Genomic DNA, 17,585 nt, shown 5'->3' on the forward strand with positions numbered 1-17,585 from the left:
TCCACAGTGTTGATCTCTTTCTCTGACCAAGAGGAAGAGCTTGCCTCATATTCTGCCTTGAGGCTTCAACCTTGGTTGAAACTACGTATATTTTCAGAAGGAATGCACCTAAGTCCTCAGCAGCGTCTGCCTTGGTCCTGCTACATTTTCTTGCAAGAACTGGTTTGAGAAAGCAAATGGAGGTTGAAGATAGCTAACATTTATGGAGACTGTGTTATCTTACTCGGTCCTCACCGCAGCTTTATTGGGGTGGTTCTTATCATTCTCAATTAAATTTTTTAAGATTTATTTATTTTATTTTTATGTGTATGAATGTTTTGCCTGCATGTATTCTGTGCACCATGTGAGTGACTGGTGCCCTCAGAGGTCAGAAGAGGGCATAAGATCCCTTGGGAAGTAGAATTACAGATGGTTGTGAGCCACCATGTGGGTGCTGGGAATCGACCCTGCATACTCTGGAAGAGCAAGTGCCAGCCATCTCTCCAGCCCCACCCTCTTAAAGACAGGGTCTCACTGTTTAGCTCTGGATGGCCTGGAACTTGCTATATAGATCAGGCTGATCTTGAACTCAGAGATCTTTCTGTTTCTGCCTCCCAAATGTTAGAATTGAAAGCCTGCACCATGCCCAACTCATCCTCATTTTTTTTTTAACTTTTATTATTTTATGTATTGAAGTGTTTTGCCTGCATGTACATCTATGTACCAAATGTGAGCCTGGTGCCGTCAGAGGTCATAAGAGAGAATCAGATCCATGGAGACTGCTGTGAGCCACCATTGTGGTTGCTAGGAGCCCGACCTGGGTCCTCTACTAGAGTAGCAAGTGCTCTTAACTACTGAGCTATCTCTCCAGCCAGTTTGGTTTACGGTTTTGTTTTGTTTTTGAGACAAAGTCTCACTATGTAGCCCTGACTGACCTGGAATTTACTATGTAAACTAGGCAGGTCTTACTCACAGGCATCCACCTGCCTCTGCCTCCCCGGTTCTAGGATTAAAGGCCTGCAGCATCTCGTGGGGCTCACTGTTTTAATTTTTGTACCCACTTTGGCCTTAGTGCATTTTGAAGCTGTCCAGAACCTACCCCAAACTAGAAAAGAGAGCCTCACAGGCAAAAGTCCAGCAGAAAGCTGTGTTTTTCCAGGATCTAGAATCCCCTAAAGAGAATGTGTTCACTTGTAAAAGAAAAAGAAGTGAAAATTTGCTCTTGGTCCTTGTCTGTCTGGGTAAGCAGGAGGTTTCAGGAGCCTGTACCTCAGTGCAGCCGTTAGTTTTTTTTCACTGTTAGCCTGTGATCCACAACCATCTTTGATGATGTCACCCACCACCACTCCTGTCCCCTAGTCCTGTGCCAGGGCCATCTTTCCCAAAGCTGATGAAGCAGGCTTTTGGAGGGGGGTGAGTAGGTCCTGAACTGAAGAGCATTTGGCCACCTCTCAGAGGGCCCTCCTCCCCTGGAGCCCCTTCAGCAGCTTCTCTGCCAAGGTCAAGTCTTGCCGCTCCCCCACCATTCCCTCCCTCTCCGCATGCGCCTCTCCCGCACCCTCACCCCACTCTCGATTCAGTCTGCATAGAGCTGCGAGAAGTGACAATTTCCACTAGACACCTTCCCAGGACTTCCTAGTTGTAGTACCAGATGGGGACTGAGGTGGATACGGAGGCAGAAAAGAGGCAAAAGGGGAACACAACAGAAAACGGGTGGAAGTAGGCAGCTCAAGTACCGCTATTGCTTGACTTTACATTGAAGACCTGTGGGGCGTGGGCTCTCTCCCTGAACCCCAATTCTGGCTGTCTGGACACCTGCTGTGTTGGCCTCCAAAGTGCCCTAGGTCGGACTTCCCTAGAAGTCCCTGCAACTGTCCAGTCACACCAATCCAGGAAATATCTCGCCCGAGACTCTATGGGGTGGGGGTGGGGGTGGGGGTGGGAGTTAACATTGTTTCCAAAATGTACCCTCTCTGTTTTTAAGTAGCACCTACTGCTAGGCCGCCTGATTGGCACACAGCAGATGCTTGATAATGTAGCGTGCTGGGGTGGGGGGGCGAGCAGCGGAGGTATCAAGTGATTGTACAGGGAGAGCGAGTGGCTGGATATGGCCTTCCAGAATCCCCAGGATATCTCCACGGGATATTGTGTGGGACTTCCCGCCGAGAAGCGCCCAGTCAGAGCTGAGGGCCCCGGGGCCCGCCAATTATGAGCAGAGTGGGGGGTGCTAGCCAGAGAAGCCATTCGTGCGACGTGAGCTCGGGAGGGGCTCCGTCTGCTCGGAGGTCGGGTGGGCAGCGAGCCTCGCGGGGAAGGAGAGCCCGCGCGGGCCCCTGGCACGGCTTCCCCTGCCGTGTTGGCGACCGTGGCGGGGTTAGGGTGGAGGGGCGCTGTTTCCACTGCGGTGCCTAGCCCCTCCCAACCCCCCTCCTCCACCCCGCCCGCTTGCCCGTGGTCCCTCCCGTCGGTCCCTCCCTCTGGCTCCGCAGTCCCTCCTCGCCCTGCCTCCTTCGCGCCGGGCCCAGCCTCCGCCCGCGGGGACGTGTGTCTCCAGTGCGATTTCCCCTTTCTCTTGCTCGCCTCGGCGCAGGTCTCCGCCGGCTCGCGCGGCCCCTCCGCGGGCACCCCCCGCCGCCGCTCCCTCGGCGCGGCCCGGCCTCCCCGGCGCCCCCATACTCCCGTCGCACAGCTGGCACCTAGGCTCCCTTTCAGCCCCGGCGCCGCCGTCTCACCTGGTGTTTGCATCTCGCCCTCCAACTTTGCCATTGGCGGCGGCGCGACGTGTGGGAGAGCCCTGCGCCTCGCCCGCCCGGACCAGCCTGCCCCGGCGCCGAGGTGAGTCACGGGCGCGGGGCGGTGGGGGCAGGCGGGCCCCGAGGAGCGAAGGAGGGAGGGAGGGAGGGAGGGAGGGCGGGCGGCGGCGGCCCCCGGCGGCCGCGAGGACCGACCCGGCGCCGCGCTCAACTTCCACTTCTCCTTTCCGCGGCGCCGAGCTCCAGGCGCCACTTGCCGGAGCCCCGCTTTCGAGGGGGAGAAGTCGGCCTGGCGGGGGTGGGAACTCGGGTCTCTACCCCTGGAACGGGGAGGGGACCGTTCGGTGACCCACCCGAGGAGCCCTGTGACCGAACCCGACCGGCAAAGCGCCGGACCTCAGGTACGTCGATGGCTCCTCTTCTTGGATCACGGGGAGAGAGACCTGGAAAAGTTTGCCCGAGTGGAATGAAGGGCGCTGGGGCCGGGGAGTAGGGTTGGGGGGGGGGGACCGAGAAGGGTGCGTCAGCCTCGGCTTGGTGGAGTGTGTACTGTGCAGAGCCCGGGCTCCTGATCCGACAAGAAATAGAACTGATTGGCAGAAGCCGGGCGGGAAAGGCACTTTTCTCCAGCCCGGGGCAGCTTAGGTTCCGTGGAAGGGCTGTTGGTGACTGCGGCGCTCTCTCCCCCCCAACCCCCAATCTCAGCGCCCGAGGGCAGGAGGGCAGGAGGTTGAGCAGACTGGAGCGACTGGGCTAGGCTGAACCGGTGGCCCCTAGGGCTTTCACAGCCAGGCACTTTAGACACGCGCACACACACACACACACACACACACACACACATAATCGTGCGCGCGCGCGCGCGAACACACACACACGCTCGCACACACGCTCGCACGTAAACCTATGACTTGGAGACCTGAACTGCCAAAATAAAGACCTCTTGGCAGGGGCTGGAGTTTCCGTGTAAGCCAGCCGCCAGGCTTCCCGCTCCCGCGTTCCCGCTCTCCAAGGTTCTCCCGCCTCTTGGCTTCCTCTCCTGATACATCCGAGGGGACTCAGCAACCGCACAGCGCAAAGGTCTCCCCAATGCCAGAGTCTGGCTTTGGCGGTTCAGAGACTGCTGAGCTGGCAACCACTTTATGAATTCCTGTCCCCTCCATGGTACCCCTAAACTTGCTGCCCTTTCGTCAGGATTGGGCCTGGGATTTAGACTTCCTGATGAGTTACCTCCTGACCCTTTGGCATCTGGGCCCAGCAGGGTTCTCTTGGGTACCCCCAACCACCACCGCACCCCAGCTGAGGAGCCCAGGGATTTGATGACCCTTTGATTCCTTCCCCTCATCCCTCTGCCTGAGATAGAGGCCTGTCTGGTCCTGCAGCTTCTTCTAGTTAATGTTTGACAGTTCATTGTACCTAATCATTTTAATTAGCTCTTAAAGTGGGGAGTAACAGTTAACCTTGGACTTCTCGATTTTGGCCTGGTGGGGCCTCAAATGGGAGGAGTTCTGAGGAGGTAAGAGCGGAAGTGAGGTCACCACCCCTGGCCTGAGCCACCACAGCTGGCTCCAACAGCTGGTGGGCACACCCATTAGGGACTCAACTCCTGTGAGCTGACCCTTGCTTGGCCTGAATGCCAGGATGGAGGGAGATGAAGGGAACCTATCTATCTCTCTGCTCTTTGGGGAGACAGGGTACTTTGGCATCGAAAATGCCCAGGAAATTTGTAAGCCAAGGAAGAATGTCAGTCAGATTCCCCAGTTATAATGTGCTTCCTTGAGCCAGCGCAGAAAAAAAGCTAGGCTCACAGGAGCTCTCTCTAGGTGTTCGAAGATTATCAGTGACAGCCAGGAGCTGCCATAAGAAGCTGCCTTGCATATGGGTGTCTCTGGCTCTGGGTTCAAAGCCCGTGATCTCTTGTGGTGTGTGTGTGTGTGTGTGTGTGTGTGTGTGTGTGTGTGTGTGTGTGTGTGTAGGGGGGTGTCTATGAAGCAAGCTCCACCATTAGCACCCTCACCCAGCCTCTCTTTGTGAGCCGAAGGAGTGGCTTGTTTGCAACTATGCCTGGCATTCCTCCCTCCACTTTACTGTTTTGCTGGCTACTCAGAAACTAGTGCCCACCCCTGGCCCCTCCGGGGGCCCCAAATCCAGCCTTCTTCACATAGTGCTAAGTGATGGCACACTAGCTTAAGCTTCCTTTGCTTTCAGTTGGGACCTAAAGAGGAGGGCCCTGTAACCTGTCCTGAGCCTGACAACGTAGTGAAAATGACCCCAGTGCTTCAAAAATGTAGCGCTTTGGACCCAGAAAGGCCCAGTCAGCCACTGGCTGAGAGTATGGCTTTCCCAGGGAACCCTTTACTCCTGGGCTTCCCCCACTTTCTCATTCTGCCCCCAAGTCACTAGAGCTAGCCTGTCTGGGTTGAAACTCCAGCTTTGTCGTTTACTAGTTATGTGCGCCCCCCCCCCCCCACATCAGTTGTATGCCTTAATTTCCTGACGTGGCAAGAGAAACTTACCTTATAAAGTTGGAGAGGAAAAAATACATCCACACATACAGGCTGCTTATTAGAACACTGTGTGGTACCCAGCACACAGCAGTTGGCACTCTGATAGTGGCTAACACACTGCCCAAGATTCGGCTCCGCAAACATTTGCTGGGAGCTGGTCTTAGTACTGAGCTGGCCCCAGCTGAAGTGTCAGCGGAGAAAAGAGAGCTATGAAGAAGACACCACTTGCCTTCCAGGGTAGGATGTAGGCTGAAATGGTGGTAGGATGTAGGAGGAGTCCGGAGAGATTGGATGAGTTGTCTGTATAAATAATGTAGTTTAAGGCCAAACTTAAGCACTGGCTGCTTTTGCAGAGGCCTGGGGTTTGGTCCAACATGGTGGCTCACAACCATCTGTAACTCCAGTCCCAGGGATTCTGACCTCCTTGAGCACCCGGAGCACACATGTGATGCACAGATATACACAGATATACACAGATACACATGCAGTCAAAACACCCATCCACAAAATACAAAGAAAGTAAAGCCAAACTCAAATTCCTGGGCCAGGATGGGGAGCCAGGCCTCTCCTTTCTTGGGGACCATGGTTCGGTTCTGGTCTGGATGTTGTCTGTCCCTCAAGCCTGCCCTAAGGTTTTGGTGAAGAAGGAAGAGAAAGTGGGCTCATGTACAGGCTGCAAGTGGCAGGCACTTGTACTGTGATTTACTGGGTGTCAGGGCAGGATGGCATTACTTAGGGCCCCTCCCAAACACCCCTAAAGCTCTGGCTCACGCCTGGCATGCCTCCTTCACATCCCATAGTCCCCTGATGAATTGGGAAGAGCCTTGGGCAACCCTTGCTCCTCTGTTCTGGGCCTGACCCCAGCCTGGCCTTGGTTATCACTCCTGGTTTTCTAAGCTGCAAAAAGGTTTCTGGCTTCACCGCCAATTTATTCCCTCTGTGGTTCTCAGACTGAAAACTAGTTCTGCAGGGGAGAAAAGAAACTCGGGAAAGGTACCCAGAATCCCACGGGCGCTTTCCTAGGGGTCAGGGGCTTTTCTCATCAACACCAACCTGCCTGCAAATCTCTGGCTGCTGAGCCTCGTGTGTATGTGTCTCGTAATAGCGGCTGTGTTGCTAATGCCCTGTAGCGCGGGGCCCCAGCGCTGGTTGCCAAGAAACTGCTGGTCGGGGTGCTTATGAGGGTTCTGACCTCATAGGGGCTGCTGAGTTTCAAATCAGCAGACATTTATTAACACCTACTGTGTGCCCAACCTGTGCTATGAGCTGTGGGGGAGCTGAGGGAAGGAGGTGGTGGGCCAGAGATGACTAAGAGACTGAAACAATCAGAGGCGAGGACAAGCAGCCAGGCCAGGGGCTGGTCAGGTGCTAATTGTACTTCTTGGAGCAGAGGCCAGCACGGCCAGGACTCTGAGGTCAGCAGCAGCTAGAAGAGGGAGGGGAAGGCTTTGTGAGGGATTCGGGTGAGAGCTAGACCTTGAAAGGGGGCGGGGGCAGCGAGGGGGAGACGTGGCTGGGCAGAAAAGGGAGAAAAGACGCCTTTCTCTCTATTCCCTGGCCACGGACTGACCTTCGAAGCCTGGATGATTGTTTGGTAAATGCATGTCACATAAAAGAGCAGGTCAGTGAGTGTGGGTGGCTTCGTGCAGACCTCGATCTCCACTTCAGGACATACAAAATGGTTGGCCTAGACAGTGAGCCGGCCTGTATTGATAATGCACAAAGGATGGCCAGGCTTCCCTGCCACCCAAGCTGAGAGGCTCTCATTATTAGCTGCACTTCCAACACAGGCAGGCGAGGAGACAGGGGAAGGAGGGAAGGACGGGAAACGAGAGGTAGACGACATCAAAGCTGGCATGCCACAATTGTTCCCAGGAGAAATGGGCTGCCGAGGTCCCACCTTTCCCCGGGTTTTGAGACTTCTCTGGAACCCTGGAGGTAGAGAGAGAGCAAAGGTTTTCATCACCGGCCCCCACCCAGTCAGCTGGGAGTTGAAGTCTAGAGAGTCTCACGTTTGTGCCTGGCCACCAGAAGAAATTCACCATGTATTTCTTCTACTTTTGTGTCTTCCGTGGCTGGATGGGAGGAGGGCTTTGGCTCTCGTTAGGTTGAACTGGATAAAAACACCTGGATTACCTCCACTCCGCTTTGGTTTGTTCTCTTCTTGCTCCTTTCTGGCCTTCCTGTCCTCGGTGCATTTAAACACATAGAGGGACCTACTAGAATGCCTTGATTTGGACTGGGAAACTGTGTCATACAGTGAATTTCTTGATAAAGAGACCCAGCCTGGCCAGGCTAATCCCAGCACTAGGGAGGCAGAGCCAGGTGGATCTCTGTGAGTTCGAGGCCAGCCTGGGCTACACAGTGAGATCCAGGACAGGCACCAAAACTACACAGAAAAACCCTGTATCGAAAAACCAAGAGAGAGAGAGAGACCAACCCAGCCTGCTCCCAGAGGAAAGGGGAGGCTCTGCTGAGAAGGGTGTTTAATGCAGCAGGGTCTTCAAGGAAAGTTCTGGAACATTTCTGAAAGAGGGTAACAAGAAACAAGAGTGTGGTGGCACACACCTTTACTCTCAGCACCTGAGAGGCAGAGAGGCAGGTGGGTCTCTGAGTTTGAGGCCAGCCTAGTCTACATATGGATTTCTAGGACAGCCAGGGCTACGTAGTAGAGAGACCCTGCCGCAACAAAACACATCAAAAAATTGAGGGGTTCAGTAGATGATCCAAGTTGAACAAGCTTAAGCTCCTAGCTCTAGATAGGCCATTTCTTGTCCAGTGCAGATACTTCCTGCCTCTTAGTCTACCTGCCCTTCTGGAAGCTTCCTGTCTTCTTCTAGTCTGACACAATATCCTCCTCAAGGAGCATTTCTGTCTCGAGGAGGGGAGGGCAGTCTATATGCATTCTTATCCCAGACCTGCCAGGTTCTAGTTGTGTGACAGACAATGGGCTCGTTGACTTAACCTGTCTGGGTCTCACTGTCATGTCACAGGAAGGAGTGACAAAAGAGATAATGTATGTAAAACACTGAGCATATTGCCTTGTACATTGTACCCACCCAGTAAGTATTGCCTGGTATTATTATCAGTCCTGGCCTGAGATTGTTGTTGCCAGTCACACAATCTTTTCCCTGATCACAAAGTCACAAAGGGGACTTTGCCAAGATCCCTGGATTAATGAACCCCTTTGCCAGAAGCGCCGACAGTGTATGCCACCCCATTCGTGGAAACACCAGGATGGTTGTACAGCTTTTTCTGCTAACATTTTGTTAACTCTGCCATCGTGAAGGATAAAGAGGGACTACGGAAGAAGCAGCGTGTGCAAACGTGTGTGTGTGTGTGTGTGTGTGTGTGTGTGTGTGTGTGTGTGTGTGCGCGCGCGCGCGCATGCCTGTGTGTGTGTTATCTATGAAGCCATTTGGAGTGGCTGCAGTTAATAGTGGAGCTTGAGCGGCTGGAGAGATGGCTCCATGGATAAGAGTCTGCTTGCCGAAGCTCCGGTCTCCAGAACTCATGTCGGGCAGCTCACACCTGCCTGGAACGTCAGCTTGAGGGGACCTGACACACCTTCTGCTGGCTCTGCAGGCACCCCTCCCTCCCACCACACACACACACACACACACACACACACACACACACACACACACACACACACACACATGTTCACACAAGCTCGCACACAGCACACGTTAATGACTAAGAAATCTTAAAGAGTGGAGCTTGAGCCACCAAGGTAGCTAGCTCAGTGGGGGAAGGAGCTCCTGCCAAGCCTGAGGACCTAAGCTCCGTCCCTGGAGCCCACATGGTGGAAGGAGAGACATCCCTGCAAGCTGCCCTCTGACCTCCACATACGAGCCACGTGCACACAAATACAAATTTAACAACATTTCCAAGAGTGGGACTTGTTTTGAATATTTGTATTGATATTGCCATTTCCCCCGGTCTTCATTGTTTTCTTCGTCTTGAATATCCACTGAAAAAATCATAAGTGAGCTAGGTGTGATGATGCACAGCTGTCGTCTCACCACTTTCGGGGCTGAGGCTGGAAGATGGAGAGTTCAAGGCTTGCCTGGCCTACATGGCAAGTTCCAGGCCAGCCTCAGCTACAAAGTGAAACCTTGTCTTTAACAAAAGAAGAAGAAGAAATCAGAGGAAGTTTGTTCCTTCGAGAGAAGGCATAACATGCTACCCCTGGGGACTATTTAGCAATCATCAGTTGGTTGTTTGCCTCCTGAGGACAGAACCCTGGAAGCCAGTTGGCCAACTCTGTGCTCACCACTGCTTGACTTGTTTCTCCAACCTTTCAGTTGACAGAGATGCTGGCTGCCTGCTGGGAAAATGCCCAAAAGCCTTTGTTTGAGCCTGGGACACTGCCTTTGGCCAGGAGATCTCAGGGTCCAGAAACCTTTTCCAAAGGCCTCTCCAGATGACTTGGAGGTCCCATCTGCTGTATCTGGATACAGCGGACTAACGGTGGACCACCCTAAGTGGGGCGGGCATGCTACGGGATCCCTTGGTCCCCGCCCATCAAGTTAAGAAAGCTAGGCCTTGAGCAATGGGAGAGTCGACAATTAGTCTTAACCTCCTTAAATACCTGATAACCTGATAACACTGGTACTCAGGTGCAAACTGAGGTGATAATCTGTGGTTTTCCAGTGTTTTCTAGGATAATAGTGATAGTCCAACACTTCTGAGTCTGTGAAAGTCCATGTGCAGAAAGCAGATGCCTTTACAAGCTCACAAGGTGACCAGTTCCTTAACACCACAGTGATCTCAAAAAAAAAAGAAAGAAAGAAAAAAGAAAAAAGCAGGGGAAAAGACCCAGATCCCTTCTTAGAGACTCCAAACCCCATTCTAGAGTGTCAGGGACATGTGTGTACTTACTGTTAGCAGGTGGGAGCATTTCATAGTTCTAAATTGCATAATGGGGGACTAATGACTTGCCTCGAGAAAGATCATTTTTCTTCCTTAGCTTCCTTGGGGAAGGCTTCCTGCAGGTGAGAGGACAGATGGCCTTTCCAAAGAGGGAAGACAGACCATTGGCTATGTTCTAGGGGCATTCCAGGCTGGGTGGTAAAGTAACATTGGCATGAGAAAGCCGGAGATACAACATCATAAGCCCACCACAATGAGCATGTGTGAATAAGTCCCAGGTTCAGAATGTGACTCTGCTGGTAGCATCAGAGAATATATATTCCAGGGAAGCATTGCCTTTTTCCTCTTCACTACTGTGGCAAAGCAACACGACACAGTAAAGTCATATAGAAATGACACATAATGACAAAACCACAGACAATGTTGGCTTTTACAGTTACTTCTATTTTTGTTTTTGTTTTTTGAGACAAAGTTTCTGTGTGTGGCCGGGCCTGTCCTGGACCAGGCTGGCCTTAAACTCAGAGATCCACCTGCCTCTGCCTCTGCCTCTTGAGCGCTGGGATTAAAGGCGTGCGCTGCCTCCGGCTGACAGTGTTACTTCTGTAGTTCTCCTGCTGGTTGTTACTTTGTACAAACCAGGGCACCTTTACTTTCATTTTACCTCACAGCTTTACACCAGTGTACAATAAATGGCAGATACTTCCAAGGGTACGATTTGATACTATGTGACATATGTAGAGAGCCTGCAAACCATCACCACATTCAAGAGAGAGCTAGCATTTGCCGAGCTTCTGGGAAGTTTCCTTGTGCCCTTTGGCGATCCCACCTCCCACCCTAAGGCAACTACTGCTCTGGTTTCTGTCACTATAGATCAGTTTGCCTTTTCTAAAGTTTCATATAATTGGAATCATGCAGTCTTTTCTGGTCTGGCTTCTCTCTGCATATTTATGTTAAAACTCTTCCTTGTTTTTGTATATATCAGGGTTTCTTCTTCACTTTCTCTCCTCCCCCCTTCCTCTTTTGAGACAGGGTCTCACTTTGTAGCCCTGGTTGGCCCTGTAATTTAACCATGCAGACCAGACGGCTCTCGCTCACTGAGATCTGCCTACCTCTGCCTCCGGAGTTCTGAGATTAAAGGATTACGCCATCATGCCTAACGGATGTTTCATTCTTTTTTATTGCAAAGTAGCATTCCATTGTATGGATAAAGCACACACTGTTTATCTGTTCATCAGCCTGTGGACATTTGATGCTTTTTTCCCAGTTTTTAAAAACTATTGCAAACAAAGCTGCTCTGAACATATGTGTGCAAATCTTTTTGTGGCTATGTTTCCTTTTCTTTTGGTTAAATACCTGGAAGAGAAGTAACTAGATTGTAACAGAAGTGATGGTTCTACTTTTAAAGAAACTATTACACTGTTTTCAAAATGGCTTTACCATTTTACATGCCCCCTCCCGCCCCCGCAAAGAATGAGAAGCCCAAGTTGTTCATCTTCACTGACGATGGTATGTAAGGGTGGGTGCCCTTCCTACTTGTGGCCATTTTCGCAGATGTGCCTTTGGGTTTTGTTGTAATTTCAATTGACATTTCCCTAATTATTTACTATGTTGACCATTTTCCGTGTGCTTATTCACTGTCTATATATCTTCTTTGGTGAAGTGTCTGTTCAAGTCTATGGCCCAGAAAGTCCGTTGTAGACTCTAGATACAAGAGCCCTGTCAGATCCCTGCTTTACAAACATTGTCTCTTTTCTGATCCTTCTGCCTCCACCTCCCAAGTGCTGGGATTACAGTTGTACGCCACTGTCTAGTTCTAGAAGGCTTTAGTTTTGCACTCAGTCCTAGCCAAAATGCAACTGATCACTATTTTTCTTTCCCTATTGAGCTGGGAATTGAACCTCGGGTCTTTTCGCACTAAGCAAATGCCTTGCCATTGAACTATGTCCTAAGCCTTCATTTTTCCTTTTATAGATCATGCTTTCAGTACTACGTCTAAGAACTCTTTGCCTAGGCCTAAATCTCGACTATTTCATCATATGTTTTCTTTTATAATTTTAGGCTTCGAATTTTGGTCTGTGATACATTTCGAGTTAATTTTTCAGTATAGAGATCCAGAAATTTGTGTGGGCTAGGCAAGAACTCTCCCAGCCTTATTTTGATTATTTTTGAAGTCATTTAAAATTTTTAGTGTGTGTGTGTGTGTATGTGTGTGAGTGTGTGTGTGTGTATGTGTAAATGTGTATGTGTGTGTGTGAGTGTGTGTATGTATGTGTGTGTGATACATATGTGAGCGTGGGCACGGACTCAAACCACCAAGTGTATGTGGAGATCAGAGGACGACCTTTGGGAGTCAGTTCTCTCCTTCTATGGTAGGTTCCAGGGAATGAACTGAGGCCATCACCTGCCATCTTGCCAGCCCAGATTTTGGTACTTTAAGTCCTTTGCAATACCATATGAAGTTTAAAAATGTCTGTATAATTTTCTTTTAATACTTGAATACACCCTATTTGTATTAATTATTAAAACAGCTTCCCCTGGCTTTGCTTTTGAATCTTATAATCAGATATGTGCTTGATATTACTGTTGTTTTAGATGATGCTTTTTAGTGATGTTCTGTGACTAAAGGGTACCTTAACTTTTTTTTTTGTTTGTTTCTGGGTTTGTTTTGTTTTGTTTTTTTGAGACAGGGGTTCTCTGTGTAGCTTTGCACCTTTCCTGGATCTTACTCTGTAGACCATGCTGGCCTCAAACTCACAGAGATCCGCCTGGCTCTGCCTCCCGAGTGCTGGGATTAAAGGCGTGCGCCACCAACGCCCAGCGGGTACCTTAACTTTACTGTACATTTGTAGAACAGGACATTGTTTTGCCTGTTTTTAGTGAATAAATCCAAGATTTCTTTCATACGTCATTGTATACATGCCTTGCCTATCCCCTTTCAATCATGTCTGCAAAGATAGCAGATCTCCTATAACCAAAGTATAGCTGGGCATAGTGGCACATGCCTATAGCCCTAACTATTTAGATGCTGAGGCAGAGACTGATGTTTGAGGTTAGCTTGAGCTATAGAGCAAGACCTTGTTACCCCTTCCTCCCCCATCCCCAAACACAAATGTTTGACTTCATAGAGTTTTTCTCATATCCCATTCTCTCAAATCATTTTGGATCTTAGACCTGGGACAGAATCATGACACCGTTCCCAAGGGTACAGTGATGTGACTCGAACTCAATATTCCCAGGGTGGGACTGTGGTTTGTACAAAAAAGCTAATGCTTTTGATGATAACCTGATTATCAACTGCCTTCTCAATGGTGCTTGGACAAATAACTCACTCTGGCATTTGTTGCTATAACGGGATTGCAGCAAGAAAGGAAAAGTGGTATCTGAGTTCCTAGCCCTTTGTCTCCCAACTGCTGGCCAACCATACTTCTAGTCTGTGATCCTAAAATCAGCCAGAACCTGTACCTTGACAGTTTACATGGGTTTAATTCATGGATACTCAGATGTAGGTTGGAAACAAAAGAAAATCAAGTACAGCTTGATTTCATGGAGTTTACTGCCTGCTGGAGAAAGAAAAGATATACAAGAAATAATTAGCAATTCAAGACCACGTGGGCTAAAAGAATCTTGTGACAGAACTTAAAGGCCCTGGGGAGTTAAAAGTGTGTGTGTGGGGGGGGCTCTGGGGTGTGGATTGTAATTACTAGAACACAAACAGCTCTGTGAGGTTAGGGGACATGTTCGGGACCTTGCTAGATGGGTACTGTTTGATTAGACAAAAAGGATCACTAAGGGATGGCAAGCCTGAGAAATTCCATGAATGAGGCTGGAATGTTCCCTCAGGGGACCATGAGGAGACCACTGGGCTAGAAGCCCAGCTTGAGTTGGGAAATCATGGGAACGAGGCTGAGTAGGTAGGGTGGGGTCAGACTGCTAAGGACCTTTGGAAACCAAGTTAGATGAGTTTGGACTCTAGGGCTCTGCTGAGGCGGAGTCCAGCTGGTTGTGGCCATAGCCACAGATCTCAATGTGTGTCCGGAAGAAATTGGCACCATCTCAGAGGCCGAGGGAGGAGTTAGGTGGAGGCAGGACCAAGGCTGGAACTTGATCTTTCTTACTCCCAGTAAAGAGGAGCAGTTTTTAGCGGTTTCCAGCCTTTCACACTTCCTCCCCTTATAGTTTATGGCAGAGATGACTAGCAAGGGATGATGGGACAAGAGACAGCACTATCAACAAGCACTTTCTAGCTCGCCTACTGACTGGCCCACCCCGCTACTTACCCAGACCGAAAGCCTAGGAGTTCTAGGTGGTGTCTGAAAATGAAAATGCAAGCTCAGTGTCTCGGGGCATGCCTATATTTCCAGCTGTGTCGGAGGCTGAGAAGGGAGGATGGTTGGAGCCTCAGTTCAGAATATCAAGGCCAACCTGGGCAACATAACTAGATGCCATCTCCACATAGAAATAACAAAGAAAGAAGGCAACAGAGAGAAAATCAAGTACGGCAACACAGACCTGTAATCTCTCCCCTTGGGAAGCTGAGACAGGAAGATTGCAAGTTCCAAGCAAAGCTGGACTCCGTAGGAAGACCGGTGTCAAGAACAAAGAAATGTGTTCAGGAGAGAAATGACCCGTTGACCCAGTATCAGCTGCCACCACATCAACACCAATTGGTTTATGAGTTTTCTCTTTAAGTTTTATTTATTTATTTTTTATGTGTCACTTTATTATTTTTTATTCTTCTCTCATATAACATATCCTAACCAAAGCTTCTCCTCCCTCCACTTCTAACTGGTAGGAAAGGCTGTTTCTCTAGAGATGGGATTTCAGCCAAAAAAATTTTTTATTTAAATTTTTTTTTATTTTACATACCAGCCACAGTTCCCCCTCTCTCCCCTTCTGCTCCCCCCACCTCTCCCCCACCCCCCACCCGCTCCTCATAGGGGGTAAGGCCTCCCCTGGGGAGTCTACACAGGCTGGCGTACCAAGTTGGGACAGGATCAAGCCCCTTCTCCTTGCATCAAGGCTGAGCAAGGTGTCCCACCCTAGGGAATGGGCTCCAAAAAGCCAGCTCATACACCTGAGATAAATCCTGGTCCCACTGTCAGGGGTCCCACGAACACATCAAGCTACACAGCTGTCACCCACAGTCAGAGGGCCTAGTTCAGTCCCACGCAGGCTCCCCAGCTGTCAGTCCAGGGTCCGTGAGCTCCCACTAGCTCAGGTCAGCTGTCTGTGTGGGTTTCCCTGTCATGATCTTGACCCCCACTTGCTCCTATGATTCCCTCCTCCCTCTCTTCAACTGATCTCCAGGCGCTTGTCGGACAATTTTTTTTTTTTTTTTTTCGAGACAGGGTTTATCCATGTAGTTTTGGAGCCTGTCCTGGATCTCGCTCTATAGACCAGGCTGGCCCCAAACTCACAGAGTTCCACCTGGCTCTGCCTCCTGAGTGCTGGGATTAAAGGTATATGCCACCACCGCCATGCTGGACAAAAATTTTTGATTGAGGGAAGAAATGTGGAGCAGGCGATGAGCCAGTAAGGAATCCTGAGAGCCATGAAATCTCTTAGAGAACGGGAACCTGAGATTTCAAGAACCAAGTGCCACTAATGGCGAAACCGTTTTAACAGTTTTTCTGTTAGCACCCAAAGTGCACCAAACTGTGTGTGTGTGTGTGTGTGTGTGTGTGTGTGTGTGTGTGTGTGTGTGTGTGTGTGTATTTTTGAGACAGAGTCTCACCAGTAGTCCTATCAGATCTTGAACTCAACAAGGATCCACCTGCCTCTGTCTCCCAAATGCTGGGACTAAAAAGTTCAAGAGTGCCACAGCAAACGGCTTAAATTGGGTTCTTGAGCTAGAAGGCTTGTTCCTATAACATTTCTTTACAATGTATCATTTGCTCCCCTGCTCTTTTTGTTTTGGTTTGGTTTTGTTTTTCGAGACAGGGTTTCTCTTTGTATCCCTGGCTGTTCTGGAACTCGCTCTGTAAACCAGGTTGGCCTCAAACTCAGAGATTCCCCCGCCTCTGCATCCTGAGTGCTGGGATTATAGGTGTGTGCCACCCCCCCCACCCCAGCACCCAGTTAGTTTTTGTTTTTGAGACAGGGTCTCATGTCCAAATCGGCTTCAAATTCATTATATAACAGAATGAGTTTAAACTTCTGATACCCGTTTCTAGCTCCCCAACACTCAGTTTCTGTGATGCTTGGAATGGAACTAAAGCTCCGTGCGTGCTAGGCAAGCATTCTACCACTTGAACAGCAATCCACAACAAGCCATGAAATACAACATTCCCTCTTTTTGAGACAGGATCTCTCTATGTAGCCTTGGCTGGCCTGGAACTCAAAGAGATCCACCTGCCTCCGCCTCCCAGGTGCTACGTGTGCCACCATACCTGTCTGGTATTTGCTTGAATGTTTCAATCTCCTGCCCCAAATATATTTTTTTTTAATCATTTGTCAATGAAAAAAAAGAAAAACAGCAACAAACGAGGAGCCTGTGAAGACGGGTGGGCTGTGAACCCTAGCTTTGACTTCTAGACTGATGCTTGTTCAGATTTAGAGACCAGGCCCTATCTTTGTGGGCTGTGTCTACGGGTAGGTCTGAACCTACCTTTTGAGACCTTTGAGGAGGGGAACTATCGCCTGCAGCACTGACAGCCACCTCCACCTCTTTCTCCTCAGTTTAGAACACCGTTGAGAACAAATCGCTAGGGCCCTTGTGTTCTGGGGAGAGACGCTTTGACTTGCTCTGTCTCACGTTGGCATGTGGGGCATGACTAGATCTTGGACTGGTATGGAGGGACTTTGGGACCTACCTAGGGGGCTCTGAAGCCTGGGTGGAGACCAAGGCTGTTTGAAAGGATTACTGAGCTTCACCCCTGCTACAGAACTCAGCCTCCAGCCTTTCATTGAGATGCATCTTTAGTTTCGGTTATGCATAGCGGAGTGTTCGTATCGTTCAAGTTGGGAAGCAGAGCCTGGACTTCTCAGAGCCTTCCTGTAGAGCGCTGCCCTGGCTTACCTTTTGGTGGCTGAGACCCTGAAGGCTCGGGTGAATCTCCTCAGCACTCCAGGCATTTTATTATTGTCCCCACAGCCTGCAGATAGAGATGCCAACTGGAAGAAGAATGCCTGCCCTCCCGAGCCTGGGCAAGCTGGATAAAGCACTATGAATAGTCAGGTTTTAACCCACCAGGCAGGGCCCCAGGCACTAAGGGCCAGTGCCAGGCAGCAAGCCTTCCTCCACACCCCTTGGCTGCCAGGGGGCTTGGGGCAGACGAAAGAGCAGGTAGGGCTCTGGGCAGGCTGTCTGGGCTGGGTGGGGACCTGGTTGGGTGAGGCCCAGATTCCCCAGGCTGATAAGGAGGCCTGTAAACACCCAGCAAGTTGGGGGGTGGGGAGGCAGAGGGCAGGCTACCAGATGGCAAGAGAAGGGGGGAACCTGGAGCCTAGGCCTAGCTACAGGAAGTGGGGCTTG

General features: G+C 50.3%; 1 protein-coding gene across 2 annotated transcripts in view; it reads left to right on the forward strand.

Moving 5' to 3' along the window:
* The first annotated feature begins 2,570 nt into the window (after positions 1-2,570).
* The window catches only part of Elf4 (E74 like ETS transcription factor 4), a 43,263-nt gene continuing 28,248 nt past the window's right edge, over positions 2,571-17,585 (forward strand). The window contains exon 1 of one of the 2 annotated variants that reach the window (XM_006996632.4): positions 2,571-2,814. The gene's annotated coding sequence lies outside the window, so the exon portion shown is untranslated. Of the gene's footprint in view, positions 2,815-2,916; positions 3,134-17,585 lie in introns of those variants that run through there. The other variant, XM_042269611.2, reaches the window with a different exon arrangement.

Source organism: Peromyscus maniculatus, chromosome X, assembly GCF_049852395.1.
Source record: "Peromyscus maniculatus bairdii isolate BWxNUB_F1_BW_parent chromosome X, HU_Pman_BW_mat_3.1, whole genome shotgun sequence".
NCBI lineage: Eukaryota > Metazoa > Chordata > Mammalia > Rodentia > Cricetidae > Peromyscus > Peromyscus maniculatus.